At 41.3% G+C, this 15,767-nt stretch overlaps 1 long non-coding RNA gene across 2 annotated transcripts in view; it reads left to right on the top strand.

The window, feature by feature from the left end:
• LOC102014225 overlaps positions 1–15,458 on the top strand; it is a 38,992-nt gene extending 23,534 nt beyond the window's left edge. For both annotated transcript variants that reach the window (XR_001236719.1, XR_263262.2), the window contains one exon: positions 13,590–15,458. This is a non-coding gene — a long non-coding RNA (uncharacterized LOC102014225). The remainder of the gene's footprint in view (positions 1–13,589) is intronic.
• Positions 15,459–15,767: the final 309 nt, after the last annotated feature.

Genomic DNA, 15,767 nt, shown 5'->3' with positions numbered 1-15,767 from the left:
GTAAAAATATTTGAGGATGACAAATTATTTTCTCTGAGCACACAGAACATATTATTCCATTGATGTCCCTTTCAGTTGTTCCTATTGAAATGTCAGCTGTCTATCAGCCTTTTCTATAATACCCTGACTAATTCTGGCTTTTCTATTAGGCTGTTTTAAATTCTACTTTTGCTCTGCTATTGTAAAATTTTGCTATGATTTGTCCAAGTGTACTTCTTTCTGCATTATTCTTCTTGGAATTGATGAATCTGTGATCTTTTTTAAAATCAATTTTGAAAGCTTTCAATCAGTACATAGTTGCCTAATCCTTGTTGCTTTTCATTTTTCCTTCTGGAACTTTGAGTAGACATTTTAATATGTTTTTCACTGTTTCTTCCATTGTAGTTTGACCTTTTAATTTACGCTAACTTTCTGAGTGTCTGTGTTAGAAGCGATTCTCTAAGGATATCTAAGTAGTTTTTAAATGTTCTTTTAATCTTTAGTCTATACATTAATCACATAATATTTACATGTAGAACTATTTTTTTTTTTTTTTTTTTTGGTTTTTCTCCGGTACCGGGAACCGAACTCACGACCTTGCGCTTGCCAGGCAGGAGCTTTGCCGCTGAGCTAAATCCCCAGCCCCATGTAGAACTATTTTTATACATCCTGAAATACACAGGGAAAACTTTCAATCTGAGAACTCAAGTCTTCATTCTGTTTTGGAAAAAATTCAACAATAGTTTATTTAAGTACTATTTCTACATGATTTCCTCTGTTACTTCCTTCTGAATGTGTATTATATGTATGTTTATCTAATCTATCACACTGGCTTCCATGTCTTTCAAAAGTAATTTCTTTACCATCTATTTTGAGTTTGTTCTGGTGTTATATTCCAGCTGACTAATTTTTGTCTTCATTGAGTTTGATATATAATTTATACTTTCTGTTGACTTTTTAAAATGAAAATAATACTCTTGTTTCCATTAACCACATTTCTATTTGTGTAGTTTAAATATCTTCCTATTACTTTATTTCTGTCTATTTTGTTTTATAAATTTTTATCTGTTGGTTGGTTGTTTTAATGGATAATACCCTTACTTTATCTTTCTTGGGATCCTAAACTTGCTTATTTCTATGATTTAGATCAAGAATATCCCCTAGGACCTCATGCACTTGTGGGTGAGACTTTTGGAACTTGATTGAATCATGAGGTGATATAGTTGATTTGCTGTTAGAAGGTGGGGTTTGGTCAGAAAAGGTGGGTTGATAGAGGTGTGACCTAGAAGGGTATATTTCCCTTCTCAGCTCCTCACTTTGCTGTCTGCTTCCTGGAGACCACGACATGAACAGCTTTCCTCCACTGGATGTTTACACCGTGTTGTTTCTGTGTTTAAGCCTGCTGAACATGGATTGAAATTTCTAAAACTGTAAACCAAAGTAAACTTCTCCTCCTTTTAGTTATGGGTGCCACATATTTTGTACCGGTAATGAGAGAGACACTAAAACAGATTTTGGTACTACAAGTGGGGCTATTACCATGATTGCCTGACTATGTGTTTTAGAAACCTTTGGAAGTGGTTGGCAGGAGAGGTTTGGAAATGTTTGGAGATGCCAGCTAGCAAAGCTCTAGAACAATGTAAGTGGAGCTGGATGAGAGATTCTGGTCAAGGTCAGAAGACCAAAATACTAATAAAAATACGCACAGCAAAGACCAAATTTAGGAGATTTCAGTTGGGAACAAGGACTCCATTGGCAAATAGATTTGAAACCATGTATGTTATGCTCTGAACAAAAATTTGTCTATATTTTACTTACATTCTGAAACTTTGTTGGAGACTTAAATTAAGGATAACAGATTAATTAACCTGACAAGAAATTTCAAGACAGCCCAAAGGTGAGGCTGTGGCATGGCTACTGCTGGTAGATTTTAGCCGTATCTACCATGAGAAGCAGGGCCCAAAGGAGGAAAATAGTTTGAAAAATTTCACTCATGGGCATAAAGGAAGCACCTGTAAAGTTAGGACCTATAACATTGAGGCCTGCAAAGTTAGCCTGCATAGTTTTGAACAAAAAGAACTTGTAAGACAGATCTGCCTACATGCAGTGAAGGCAACACTAAGAAGGGCAAGTAATAAAATTAGCAATCCAAAGATCAATTAATTACAAATTTTAGAGTAATTCACTGTTTTTTGGTGCACAGGTAGTGGAAGAACCAGGACCAGAACTAAAATCTATTGCATAGCACACCACTCCATAGCCAGATGGGGTAGTGCCTGAGCAATGGGGCAAAATACTGGGATGATCCACCAGCACCATAGATTGAAAGAAACTATGCTCCGCAGGAGTGACACTATTGCATACTAACATTAGAAAACACTGCAAACTTTAGTAGAAGTTTCAGGTCCTCTATACACTGATGTCTGCTCTCTTGCTTTTACACACAGAAAGGAATGTTTTTCCTCAAAAAAAAAAAAATCAGACTTTTGGTTAGAATATAGCTCACAAAGTAATAGTTGGGAAATTTGAAATTAGGGAGCAATATGTTAAAATATTTAATTACTCCTTCACCTGGATGAAATAGTTTGGAATGTATCAGAAAAAAACTAGAAATATCAATTTAATCTTTTCATTTAATAGTTAGAGGTTAATTTGACTCAGCACATTGCCCTAAGAGGTATCCTTTATTATTGAACATAAAAGTTAATATTTGTGTCTTATGTTTGTGTGGCATTTAAAAAGTTTTAGATGAGTTTTAATTAAAGATCCTTTACCTGAAGTGCTTGGATCTAGAATTGTTTCTGATTTGATTTCTTAATTTTGAAATATTTGCATATACGTAATGGGATGTCTTGCTGATAGAGACCCAAGTCTAAAAATAAAATTGATTTATGTTTCTTATGCACCTTACACACATGGCTCAAACATAATCTTATACAATATTTTTAGTGCATCTATATTTTGGCTGACTCATTGTATGTGGTGAGGTGTGGGATTCTCCAGTGGTGGCATATATTGCCTCCACCCCCAAGTTTTAAATTTTGGAGCATTTTTGATATTCATATTCAGAATGTTCAACCTGTACATATAGTTTATCCTTTTAGTATAAAATCTTCTATGATACATAATGTTTGTTCATTATCCCATTTTAAAAGATGAGAAAATTAAGGCGTGGAAAAATATCTGACTCACCCAGTGTTGTTTATCTTGGTGACAGAGCCAGTACAATTTGTTAGGTCTGTGACTCAAGTCTTGCAAGATCAGATCTTGTCCTACCTGTTTTGATGTTTTGCCTTTAAGATTGACACCAAAAAAAATGTGTATGGCTCCAATCACCCAGCTTGATACCCTGCTTGGTGATTATGACTCTATAACCAAATGCTTTGACCTCTGTATTTGTCATCTTGGATTGCTCATCTACTCCTTTAAATATGCCCTGAATACCTACTCAGTATGAGCAATGTGCTTTTGTATCTGATCCCTCTGGTTGCCTGTGACATTCTTTACTCAAGCAAATAAAATAAATTTGTTATCTAATGTGGTGAGTTGAACACTATGAGTTTAGAGCAAAATAGACCATGTTGGAATTATCTCCACTTCCCTTAGTTTTATTTTGAATATGTTCAAATGTAAAAGAAAGTTGAAAAAAATGTAGAATGAATCCCCACATACCTATTAGTGTTTGTGACGTTTGCCTTCTCTCTATACAAACAGAGCTTTTATTGTTGTCATTGCTCTTTTTGCTGAACTCTTTGCCAATGGACTGCAGACACCATGACATTCCACACCTAAACACCTTAGCACACGTCTCCAAAGATGTTCTTCCACCTGGCCACATTATCTCTGCTTTCAGAGCAAATCCTAGATGCTTTCAGCCCAGGAAAGAAAATCTTTATTTGCAGAGGGGCAGTTGTACTAAGCAGATCATTCCTTCACTGTAAATTGCCCCCACTGCAAACACACACAGACACACACAGAGACACACACACACACACACACACACACACACACAGTCACACTCTGTCACATACACAATATTGGTTCTGCTTTCTCCACATGGGTTTCTTTCGTTTTGGACATGATGATGTAAACCTGTCCCAGTGCTTTCTTGAGAGCAATCAAGGCAAGAGGTAGCGGAAGAAAAGAGCCTGTCTAGAGTCAATGCCAGTGATAGATCAATCTGTTCCTGACTCCACCCGGAAGTGACTGTGTGAAGTCACGCATGCAACACTGTCTGACCTGGGGCTATTGACAACTTGTTGTCCCCTGTGGAGTCCAGGAGACGTCTTGCTATGAGAGTGTCCCCTTACTTGGCTGGGATCAGAATATACAAGGACTCAGCCTGGCTTCTCTGGGCTTCCTACCTTAGCTCACTGTATCTGGTTGCTTGGTGTGAATGCACAAATTGGCTCTCAGATTCAGGGGCAAGTGGACCTGTGGCCACTGGATCCTCTTGCTTTCTTCCCTCTGCAGCCCTTAGCATCAACCTAGAAGGAGACTCCTGTGAATTAGTATTTGATCTCTCAACTTGTCTGAATAGCTTGCTCTAAGGGAATTTAAATTTTATAACCCTGAATTTTTTATGCATGGCTTTCTGGGCTTGAATTTGGAAATATGCCCTGGTACCATCAAAGAATTGGCTATGCTCCTTTGAGCATTTTGAGATGTGTTTGGATTTTTACCCATGAAACTCTAACCTATGATTGATGTTTTAACATGGTAAGTCAGGTAAGAAGCCAGAGGGGTTAATACAACTGCAAAAGTATGAGGAAAGAGAATTTAAATGGCCCCAGGAATCTCTGAAAAACTTACAAGTATTTTCCAAGACCAAAAATCCCTAAGTCATGTTGATAAAATTTCAGGACACAGTTAAGTGTAGTTTGACACACCTGGTGCCAGGACCTTTTATTTTTCCCCCAGCGGATTTATTTTTAATTAATTAATTATTAATTGACAGTGGTATTTATGAGGGACTGTGTGACATTTCATACAGGTATATATTGTTTAATGATCAATTCAGGATAATCCGGTTAACCATGATCTCAAACGCTTATTATTTCCTTGTGATGAGAACATTCAAAATCCTCTCCTTTGCTACTTTGATTCATACAATGCAATATTGTTCACTGACTATTCTGTGTAATGGTGCAGCAGAGCTTCTTTCTACTCTGCCGTCAGTTGTCCCTTCTAACCAATCAGCAGCTGGTGGCTGCTGCTGCTATTCCAGAATACCCCAGGGTCTTGCAACCTCCAGCCGCGGAGGAATCCAGGTGGGAAGTGCTTAGTTTCAGGCTTTAGTCACACTTTGCAAAAAGGGCCCTCAAAGCAGGGCTTACAGAAATCTCTATTCCTGCTCACCACCTTCATCCCTGGAAAAAACACACTCCTTATTTTGCTTATGATGAAAACTAACTTTCAGGTTGTTTACGAGATTTGCTCTAATCGCCTTATGGTGATAGACAAGATAAGGGTGGTCATGCGGTCCGTAATGATGGGCACATGTTCTGTTCTAGAAATGATTTCGTCACAGTGCGAAGAGCGGAGTGCACAGACACAGACCTGAACGGCATAGATGAGGCACACAACATAAAAGCTCATGCAACCAAGAGGGGGTAAATGAGATGCCAGGTATCACTGGGTACACCGGGTTACTGTAAATACCTTAAAAGTATGAACAGAAGGAAGATATTTTCAAATAATGTAAAGTATAATCTAGTAAATACAAACCAGTGACATAGTTGTTTGTTGTCATTACAGAGTCTTTTGTACTTTGTGTAATTGTATTGTTATTTTTTATATGCTTGACAGCAACAGTAGATCTTTTTGTACCAGCATCACCACAAACGTGTAAACAATGAGTTGTGCTGGATGTCACAATGGCCTTGAATAACACCACTGGGCAGGAGTGATGCTTCAGCTCCTTCATAATCCTATAGGGCCATCATCACATATGTGGCCCATCTCTGACTGGATTGTTGCTATGCCACACACAACTATAAAACCAGCCTGAAATTTACCCTCCCAACTAGCATTGGCTCGAACATGTTTGCATGTATGTACATAAATCCATGTATTTATTTATACTTGGGTAAAAGTTTAAGATATACTACCTACAGCAGTTAGTATTTTGTAACACATCATAATACATGGCAGCTATAATTTTAATGCCATTTGGCCAAAAATATAACTATATAATAGACAATTCGGTCTCATTATGCTGCTGAGCAGTAATTTATAAAGACTGCTGAAGACAAATAAAATAAAATTTTAATTAGCAGCAGCATTCACAGAAAAAAAGCAATTTACTATTACATGCAATGTTGAGGAATATAGTAACTTTAGTTTTCAGTACCACACCAAGCAAATCTTATTTTTCTTCATTCTGAGAAAATAGAAGCCTTTTTATTATACTTATTATTAGCCATACTTTCCAGGGAAAATGATAAAAATAGCCTTATTTTTATTGTTGGGAAAATCTAATAACACAATACTCCTATTGAGAGCTCAGGTAGCAATTTTCAGTTTTCAAAACATTTTGGCAGCAGAAATTACCTGAAACCTTAAATAAAATAATTGTATGTCTCCCAGAGTGCTGAGACTTCTGTTAACAAGGGGGACAATTGAAGCAAACAGTTCATTTTTCAGAGCTGTGGAGGATGGTTTTATTGGAACAAGGGCTTCTCAGACTCAGATAAATCCTCCCATGGTATTATCAGAATTAGAGAGTTCAGTTTCTGAGTGAAAGAATAGAATAAAAAACATGATGCTTCTTTTCTCATGGGTAGCATTCATTGAAGAGACTTTCTCAGGGTGTGACTCAGAAACTACTAAGTCAGAATGTCCCGGGCCTGTGAGGCTAGTTCTGTTGTAGAGTGCTTACCTGGAATGCTGGAGGCCCTGGGTTCAATACCCAGCACTGCATGATTTGTAGAGTCTACCCCCAAAAAGTGTATGCACACTTCAGGAAAAGAAAATCTTGCATAGCTAACTTAATACCAAATGTACTGAGACATTATGAGATCAACAGAAGTTATCTCTGGCCTCTACAATTAGAAGAGTTGCTCAAAGTGGTGGCCATTAGCACCTAGACATTTATTAGTATGGCAAACTGTTGCTTGGATAACCTTGGTCATTGATAGTGCATTTTCAATTTCTTCTAAGAGTCAGCAGTGTAGTGGGTTTTTTGTGATATACAACATCCTCTAAGGTCTCCCATATGAGGGTAACACCATCTGTTGAAAGAAAAATCACACTATTTTTGTTTTCCTGAAGTGTGTATACATTTTTATGATGAATTTTGTATATATTACTGTGGAGGCTTGACAACTGGTGGTCAACTTGTGACACCAAGCTGAACTGAATCAGCGTGGTGCTGGGTGTGGAAGGCCCACCCGAGGATTGTTGCCAACAGCATAAAAAGGAGAACTGGAGGGGAAGAGGAGGGGCTGTTGGTGTCCTGGAGGAACTTGTCATCCTGGCTGTCCTGATATGAACCCGGCTGTTATCAATGGAGGAGCTCAGGACCTTGTTGTCGCTGAGGATGGCTGTGGTAATTTTGTGGGGAGCTCTGGTCCTTACTTTGAGTGTCACTTCCTGGCTCCAGTGCAGATCCCTCAAGCCTATTGGCAAAGATCCTTCATCCTGAGGGTGCAGACTTTTTAGTTTCCACCACTGACCTTTGGGCCTACCCAGCACAGATCTGTGAAACAGACTTGCATGAGACATTGTTGTGGGCTCTAGACCTCTGGACGTACTCATGGGGGGCACTGTCATGAGCTCTAGGTCTTCAACTGAAGTCATGCAGGACATTGCTGTGGGATCCAGGCCCTCAGCGGGATTCTTTGGGTCTTCAGCGGGTGGACACATTTCCTGCACTCTTTTGTACCTGACTCTTTGTGTGACTACTACAAAATAATTTTATAAATTATGTGTCCTGTATTACATTGTTTCCCTTGCAAAGCCTGACTACAATTTCTATTACAAAACTTACAATGAGATAAATCAGAACCTCCTAGACAGCTTAGGAATTCAGATTCTTGTCCCCTAGAATCACTGAATCAATCTCTGGGAGAGTCAGGTAACATGCATTTTCAAAACCATGTATGTTATTTCTTGTCCAATTTGGACAATAAGAGTCCCTATCACACAAGATATTCTTACTCAAAATGTCTCTGAGACATAGTGAGATGTCCCAGCAGCTGGAGAGTTTGGCTTTAAGCAGACACTGCAGAACACTTCTCCCTGCTTGCTAGATTACTCGGATCCTGAGTCGTGGTATGGCTGCAGTCTAGCAGTCTGCCCTCCTGAACCTTTGAATTAAGCAATATTTTACAGCAATTTCTCTCTTTGGAAACCAAAGCTTCTCATACACACAGTGCAAAGCCCTGAGCCCCTCAAGTAAATCAACTGTGTAGTCACTGAGGAACCTGCTATCCTCACACCCAGTGAGACACAAGGAAACCCCACGAGACTGATAGGCAGGTCAGTGAATTTGGGTGGGCAGCTCCTGAACAGATTAAGAAAGTTGTGTCAGTGAGAAATTTCCATTCTTCTTCCTTTTACTATATGGAACCCGAGAAATAATTTAATTAGAGCCAACTTACAAGTAATTTCTATTGAGAGTTTTACCATTATATAACTTCTAATTCATTTTGTTCAGAAAATAATAACCAATATTGATATAAATGATAACAGCTCCCACTGGGTGCACACCAGACTGAGTTATTGCACTTAATTTTGTCTTTTATACTCTTCACAACCCCGTGAAGAAGCTATCACAATAAACCCCTTTACTGGTCAGATTTCTATTACTATAACAAACACCTGAGATGATCGACTTATGGAAGGGAATGGTTTAGTTTGGCTCAGAGTTGTGGAGGCTTCAGTCCATGGCTGGTTGGTCCCACAGCTTTTGGGCCTGTGGTGAGGCAGAACATCATGGCAAAGAGCATGTGGTGGAGCAAAGCCACTCACCTCATGACCCAGAAATGAAAAGAAGACAGGGAAAGGAAGAGGCCATGTCCCAGTCTCCTTCCGGGGAACACCCTCAAACACTGAAGGACTTCCCAGCAGGTCCCATCTCTTAAAAGTTCCATCACTCCCAGGAGCACCAAGCCCATGGATCTTTGGGAAACATCCCAGATCAAAACTGTAGCAATTTCACTCTGCAGATAAGGAAACAATGGCTTGACGAGGCAGACTGCAAAGCTGTAATTCTCACAAGTCACAGAATCACTCTTGAGCCAGTATATACCTGACTTCAAAGTTTTCACTCACTGTACGGCCTCTGGAACAAACTAAGGATAAGCGGGCCCACCAGTTTCTTTTGTGGCTTTCCATCTATAGAAGTTTTTTTCTATTCGCCTCATGCTTATTGAAACTCTACTGGGTGTGTTTGACCAAACTCAATAAATGGTTATTGAACTAGATGGACTGAATTGCAGCCTAAAAAACAGAAGTCAGTTCAGTGGGGACCCCAGCACTCCAGGTACAACACCTGATCCAAACAAAGAAAAAAGGGGGACAAAGGACAGTACGTAAGTATGTACACTGTGACTATGGAAAGATACACACCTTGTGAAGTGAAAGAGTCAGGGCATAGTAGACTAGGTTATCCATCAACTTATTTTTGAAAAAACTACTGATGCATAGAAAGGCGCTTATATTATGCATATGTCTATATGTACTTAGAGACACATTGAAGTACATATATGTTTTGTGCATATGAAGGACATATATAAGTGTGTTTCTATTACTATGGAAGGTATGGTACTGTGCTATGCATATAGATTTGTATACATGTGGAAAACATGATGTATATTATATTTGTACAGGAAAGACACATATGATGTATGTATATATGTATTTGTATGCACATGAGCAATAGTTCTAGGGCACATATATACTTGTGGCTGTATGGAAGCCACATGGCATATATACATATTTATAAGACACATAAGATACACATACACATCTCCATGCACATGGGAAACTCATGATGTTTGTGTGTATGTGGAAGATATGTTATGTACAACGTTTTTGGCTGCATACAGAAGGCCAATATAATGTACATATGTGTTTGTGTGCATATATAAGAACTTAGAAAGCACAGACCAAGAGGTTATCAGTGATCATTTCCAGGTGATTAGAGTTACAGCTCTTTGATATGGTCCATTTCTCATCAGTACTTTTTGATGTTACTGTGATGTGCATGTAATCATTTTCACGATAAGAGGTAACACTATACAAAACTTCATTTTCAAAAGGACTCAGCATTTCATAGCTTCAGTGTCTTCCACAGCTCGGGATGTGCATTTAGTTTTAAAAGAGTTAGGCACACTGCTACAGTCCAATGGCCAAAACCGTGAAGAAGGCCACAGGATTTCTTTTTAATTAAGTCCTGTTCTAGAAAATAATTTGCTTCTTTGCAAATAAATGAAAGCATTCATTTAGGGGACATTGGGTTTAATAGTTAAGGAGAACTTCAAGTGTGGCCTGAGGAAGAGATACTGGGTAGCCTGAACACCCTCTCGTGTTCCACAGAGACCTTTTTATGAAGGTCAGCAAACATTTCAATCATCCAGGGTGGGGGCCGCTTATAAAGGGGAATTTTTACGTGGTTCATATTAGTTTTCTGTTTTAATCCAACTGTTATACATTTCACTCCCTCAACTGTTTAATTTTAGCTTTTGCTTCTCTATGGTTTTATGTCTATCTCTCTAAGAAATTTGCCTAACTTTAATGAAACCTGACTTGTTGCCAAATGGTACCCATGTGCATCTTAAAGCCAGTTGAGGTGAATCTTAAAACAATAGGATGGCTGATACCAATGTACAAACCACCCACCTTTCATCATTCTTAACAGAGTTCAGGGCTACTTGGTACATTCTTGGGCAATAAATATAATAAATAAATTCATGGGCAATAAAAATGAATAATTTCACAGTGTGGTTTACAGTTTCCAGGAAAGATGACTACACATAATTAGAAGAAAGAAAAAATAAACCAACAAAAAACCAGAAAGAGGAGAACGCCTGCCAGAGCATGGCTAGGATTCCCTGGTCCTGCCACCATGCACTGGGGCCGCCTTGGGGTGTGTGACCTCCTCCTCGAAGGGCCAGGGCTTGCTTTGCTGCTCCACTGTAGCTATGCTGACATTCTTGATAGTTTTATCTTCAGACATGGGTTCTGTAAATGAAAGCCGATGGGACAGCCGAGCTGGCCCATGAGCAGTGTAGCACACATGTCACCCAGATGCACACGGTGTGCTCAGAGCGCGGGGCTTGGGAGGCAGCAGTGGGCAGTCAGCCTGTTTTCTGGCCAGGCCACCGTTGTGTGCCTCACGACTAACTAAGGCACTGAGGGCCCCACCTAAGAGCGTATCAGCAATGTCAACGGTGGCAGAAACAGCTACAGAGAGAATGGCAGAGGCAGTGGTGTGGCTGTGGGAGAAGGGAAGGGTCCTGCATGGGGACAGCACGGGGCCCTGCCGTGAGAGGCTGGCTTCTCTGTTGATACCCAGGCCTGTCCTGTGGCATCTGCACAGATAATAATTCCCCGGCCTGAATCTCAGCACAGGAAGTTGCAGGCAGCAAACTTTGTCAGTAAATTTTTACCAGTGAAGGGGCACTCACAGACACTGCCGTCAAGCAAGTCAGGGCCGCAACTGCTACCCAGGAATGTGTCCAACTGGGCGCGTGTGGTGTGGCTTCAGCACGCAGCCTGTAAGCCTCCCAAGGCCTCCACCCAAGATCCGCCCTCATTTACCTCTGCCACCTGTTGCTTTCTCTTCTCCATCCCTGATTTTCCACTTATATCCCGTTCCATGGTTTCTTGAAAGTACTGTGCCCTTGGGGCTTTTGGATTCTTACTTAGAGTCACCTCAGGAGCACAGGAAACTGGGGAACATCATTCTTAGTCCTTACATCAAGATCCCTCACTCATACTAGGCTCTTCTTGTGAGAAGGGGTGTAGATACGGGCCAGGTGAAGAGAAGGCGGTCACTTGATTAAAAGAACCTTAAGGAGACCAGAGGTTCATGTATCTACGACTGGTCCAATTATCTCTCTACCAACACCTGCACAGGGAGTGGCACATTCTCAGCAGTCCACTCCTATCTCCTAATTTGTCATTTTTTGCTTCCTGCCCTCCCTTCATGTTAGTATCAGCCTATGGAAAACATGAGACAGGAGAAAGACACAGATACCTGGAAAAATCTTTCTCATCCTGTAAGATCCAGCTGGGGCCCCACCCCTCATAATTGCAGGCCCAACCAGACAGCTGTATATGGTGACCCTACACCTTATAGCTTCCTCAGTGGCCAACATCTATAATACCTGTGGCAGAATTGTAATCTATAGCTTGCAAGGAGAAGCTTAACTGCTTATAAGCATCCCTCTTCACTCCGGCTCTTGTCTGTCTGAGAAGGATTTGATACTGCCAATCTTCCAGGAAAGGGGAACCAGCTTTTAGTCCTGTAAATTAATGTTTTCTTGCTCCTGTAAAGAAAAAAAAAAAAAAAAACAACTGGCATAGAGAGCTTTGGCTACAAGTTGTTAAAAGTAAAATAAAAAAAATTTACAGGAACAAAGAAAAAAATTGGGAAATATAAGAATAAAATATTGTCTGGAAGTAGATTTTTAAGCAATTAGTTTTGTAAAAGATGAAGATAATAATGAAAAGATGTTAGAAGACATATGAAGCAAGAAACTAGAAAAGCTGTCAAAAGATAACGAATTTTTGAATGGGTGTCAAGTCCCCAGTCAACTGCAAGGCGTGACCCAGGCGCAGGCTCCTCTGCCTGCTCCTATGATAGGACGATAGACAAATTCTCCCCTCGATGCTCTTGCTCCAAGGTTGGCATCAATGCAGCCAGCACCTGTGGGGGGCACAAGATGGGTAGTGAATACTCTAGTTTGCTGCTGAGCCTTTCCTCACATGGGCATCTGGGTTGGCTATGTCCAGGCTTCAAGCTGGGTAGTGCCTCTCTTTGAGAATGTGGGAGAGCAGTTAATCCATCAACAGAAACTACTAAACAACAAGATCCTGTTCATGCCTTGAAATATGGCTTGGTCCCTGCCGATTAATCACAGGAAGACAAAGCCGTGGCCATGTTCTCTAACATCCCTAAACCCATCAAAAGAAAGATGGGTCTTGAGGTCACGAGGATTAGGAGAACCACTTCAAGATCTCCCAAACTGGTAAGATGGGCAGGGGCATGCCCGTTACACACAGCGAGTGCTGGAGGGCAGGAGTGTGTGTTTCGTCTGTGTGTCCATAGAATCCAATATAGTGTTCTTAGTGCTCAAGAGTGAGGACAGCAGAGGGGAGGAAGCAAAGGACAGAAGGGAATTTAGGACCTCCAGGGAAGGGGAGAGAGGGAAGCACTGTTCCTGGCAGCGCGCCCCCAGGACGACAGCGTTCTAATGAGCAGCTTTTCCTTCGGAGCACAGACTGTGTGGGGAAACAGTGAGCTCGAGTTTCCGCTTCTACCAGCTGCGCTTCCTCCTCGTTCCTTCGGTGCCACGGTGTGCCAGGAGAGCAAGCTGTAGTGCCCCATGCAGACACAAGTCCAGGCTCTGATACCACTCCTTTCTGCTTCCCTTTGACAGGAAGCAGTTCCCAGCTCGCCCTCAACCCTGTACCTTGAGGCAGCAGGGCAACTCCCAAATCCCCACAGGAGCCATACTGCGGAAAGTCTGCAAGATGGAGGCGCTGGTTTTGAATCTCCCAGATGCAGACGATTATGTACAACTGGTGATTCACTCTGCGTTATCCCGACAGGAGAAACTGCCTTGGCTGCTCCCCACCTCACAGCCTGGTGAAGTGGGAGAGGCGATTTTCCAAACGCTGTCTTTAGGAAAGTGTCCATTTATTTCCTGAATTTTAAGCAGCTCTCTTGGAGATTATCTGATTCAGTTTTGATTCTTTCTCTTGATCATGAGATGCCTTAAACATCCTCATTACTATTAGATAATTCATACTGCAAGGCAGGAAGCATACCAATCTAGTCTACTATTAAATCCTAAACATCAGACATGTACAAGATGCTCAGGATTGCAGAGATCTTCAATGTTTAAAACAGTTCCTGCTCTGACTAAACAAGGGGTGCATACTAGCCAGTCAAACCAGGGACTCTAGGACAGGGCGCAGGACTGTGTTCATCCCCTGAGTTCTGGCCGTCTGTGCCGGATCTTCTGAGTCCCTGAGCGAGCCCATCCCACAGCTTGCATTGCGACACTCGTTCTGTTCACACCCGGAATACGCTATCACAGGCATCAGAGGCAATTAAAATCAAGATGAGGACAGCATTCTCTTCATCATGAAAGACTGCCTGATGAGACACCAAGGAGAGTTTATGAAATCCACTGCAATAACGATGCTTTGAGCTTCCTTTCATCTGAGGATTTCAAAGTGCTTCTTTAATTTAATCACATTTTCATGAGACTTCTTAGTACAGATGGAGAATTAGACCTTTGCACCTGGCTAATCCACAGGCACCTCACTCTCAACAGACTCCAGACAAAAGTCACTATAATTTCCCTAAACCTTCTCCTTGACTCTGGATTCCCCTTCCTGTCGTTCACCATGTTCACCTGGACCCCAAGCCCGAAAGCCAGATGTCATTCTAGACCTCCAGCTCCCGTCCCCCCTCACCGCCTCCCCTCCCCCGTGTCTCTGTCTGTTTTACTAAAGGCAGACCTGATCATGGTGATGGCTGCTTGAAACCTTTTGCAAGTTCTCCAGCCCCTGTGAGTAAATTCATACACCTTGTCACGTTACCCAGGCATATTTCCCGGATGAAGGCTGTGATCCAGTGAGGACTGTGATCCAGTGGTCACTGTAGCCCCACTTCACCACTGATACCCTTCCAGATTGGAGGGACTTCGGTTTCTGAAGCTGCTGGGGTGTAACTTGTACTACGGTGACATAGAAGTTACTGATACAACATGGGGGATGTATTTACAGAATTTATTGTGCACCTTTGGGAATCCCATACAATTTCCCCTTGGCCTCTCAGCATTATTTTCCTTAGGTTTTATAAACCCCAGATCAGACACCACGACAATGGGTTCATTTGACGGAGACATTGCAGAACTTTGCTCACATGCATACTGAATGCGGATGATCATGATCATGATGAAGAATAGCAGCGCACCTTATTGAAGTGCTTCTCTCCCACATGAACGGTTATTTTATTTGCTGATCTCATTATAATACCAAGTTCCCTGTTAGGCTCTACTTGTTAAAGGAGAAGAGAAGAAAAAAATTGCTTCTTACTCCTTGTCATTTTAACAAGAAGATAGAGTTCCAGGCTTCTTGCCCTTAAACAACCAAAAATTACACGAGCCTCTTCCTTCAAATGTCAGAATGGCATTTAGCCTGACAGCTTTCTCATTATTATGCACTGAGAGTTTCTCCAACCAAACCTGTCAAGCATCTCTAACTGGCAGGCGCCTTATAAACTTGGAGTCCATGTCTCCGCTTGTGTCATGATTTTGAAGCTTTCAGTGAGTGAAGGGGTAAGAAGCCTCCTTGGGTGTTCTTTGATACCAGAACACCCTGGGGGATTCCTCACATTCTGGAATAGGAAGAAATAGTGCTGTGTCAGTCAGCTTTCCTTAACGATGACAAAACATCTAACATAAACAACTTAAAGGAGGGGAAATTTTATTTTGGCTCATGGTTTGTGAGGTCTCAGCCCGTAGATGCTTGGCCCTATGGCTTTGAACCTGTGCAGACATAGTACAAGATGCGGGAGCCCATGGCAGAGAAGATCTGTTCACTTC

The sequence above is a fragment of the Chinchilla lanigera genome, unplaced genomic scaffold (genome assembly GCF_000276665.1).
Source record: "Chinchilla lanigera isolate Chin_1 unplaced genomic scaffold, ChiLan1.0 scaffold00064, whole genome shotgun sequence".
NCBI classification, from domain to species: Eukaryota; Metazoa; Chordata; class Mammalia; order Rodentia; family Chinchillidae; genus Chinchilla; species Chinchilla lanigera.
Note: the sequence above shows the minus strand (reverse complement) of the source record. Positions and strands in the feature narration are given on the sequence as shown.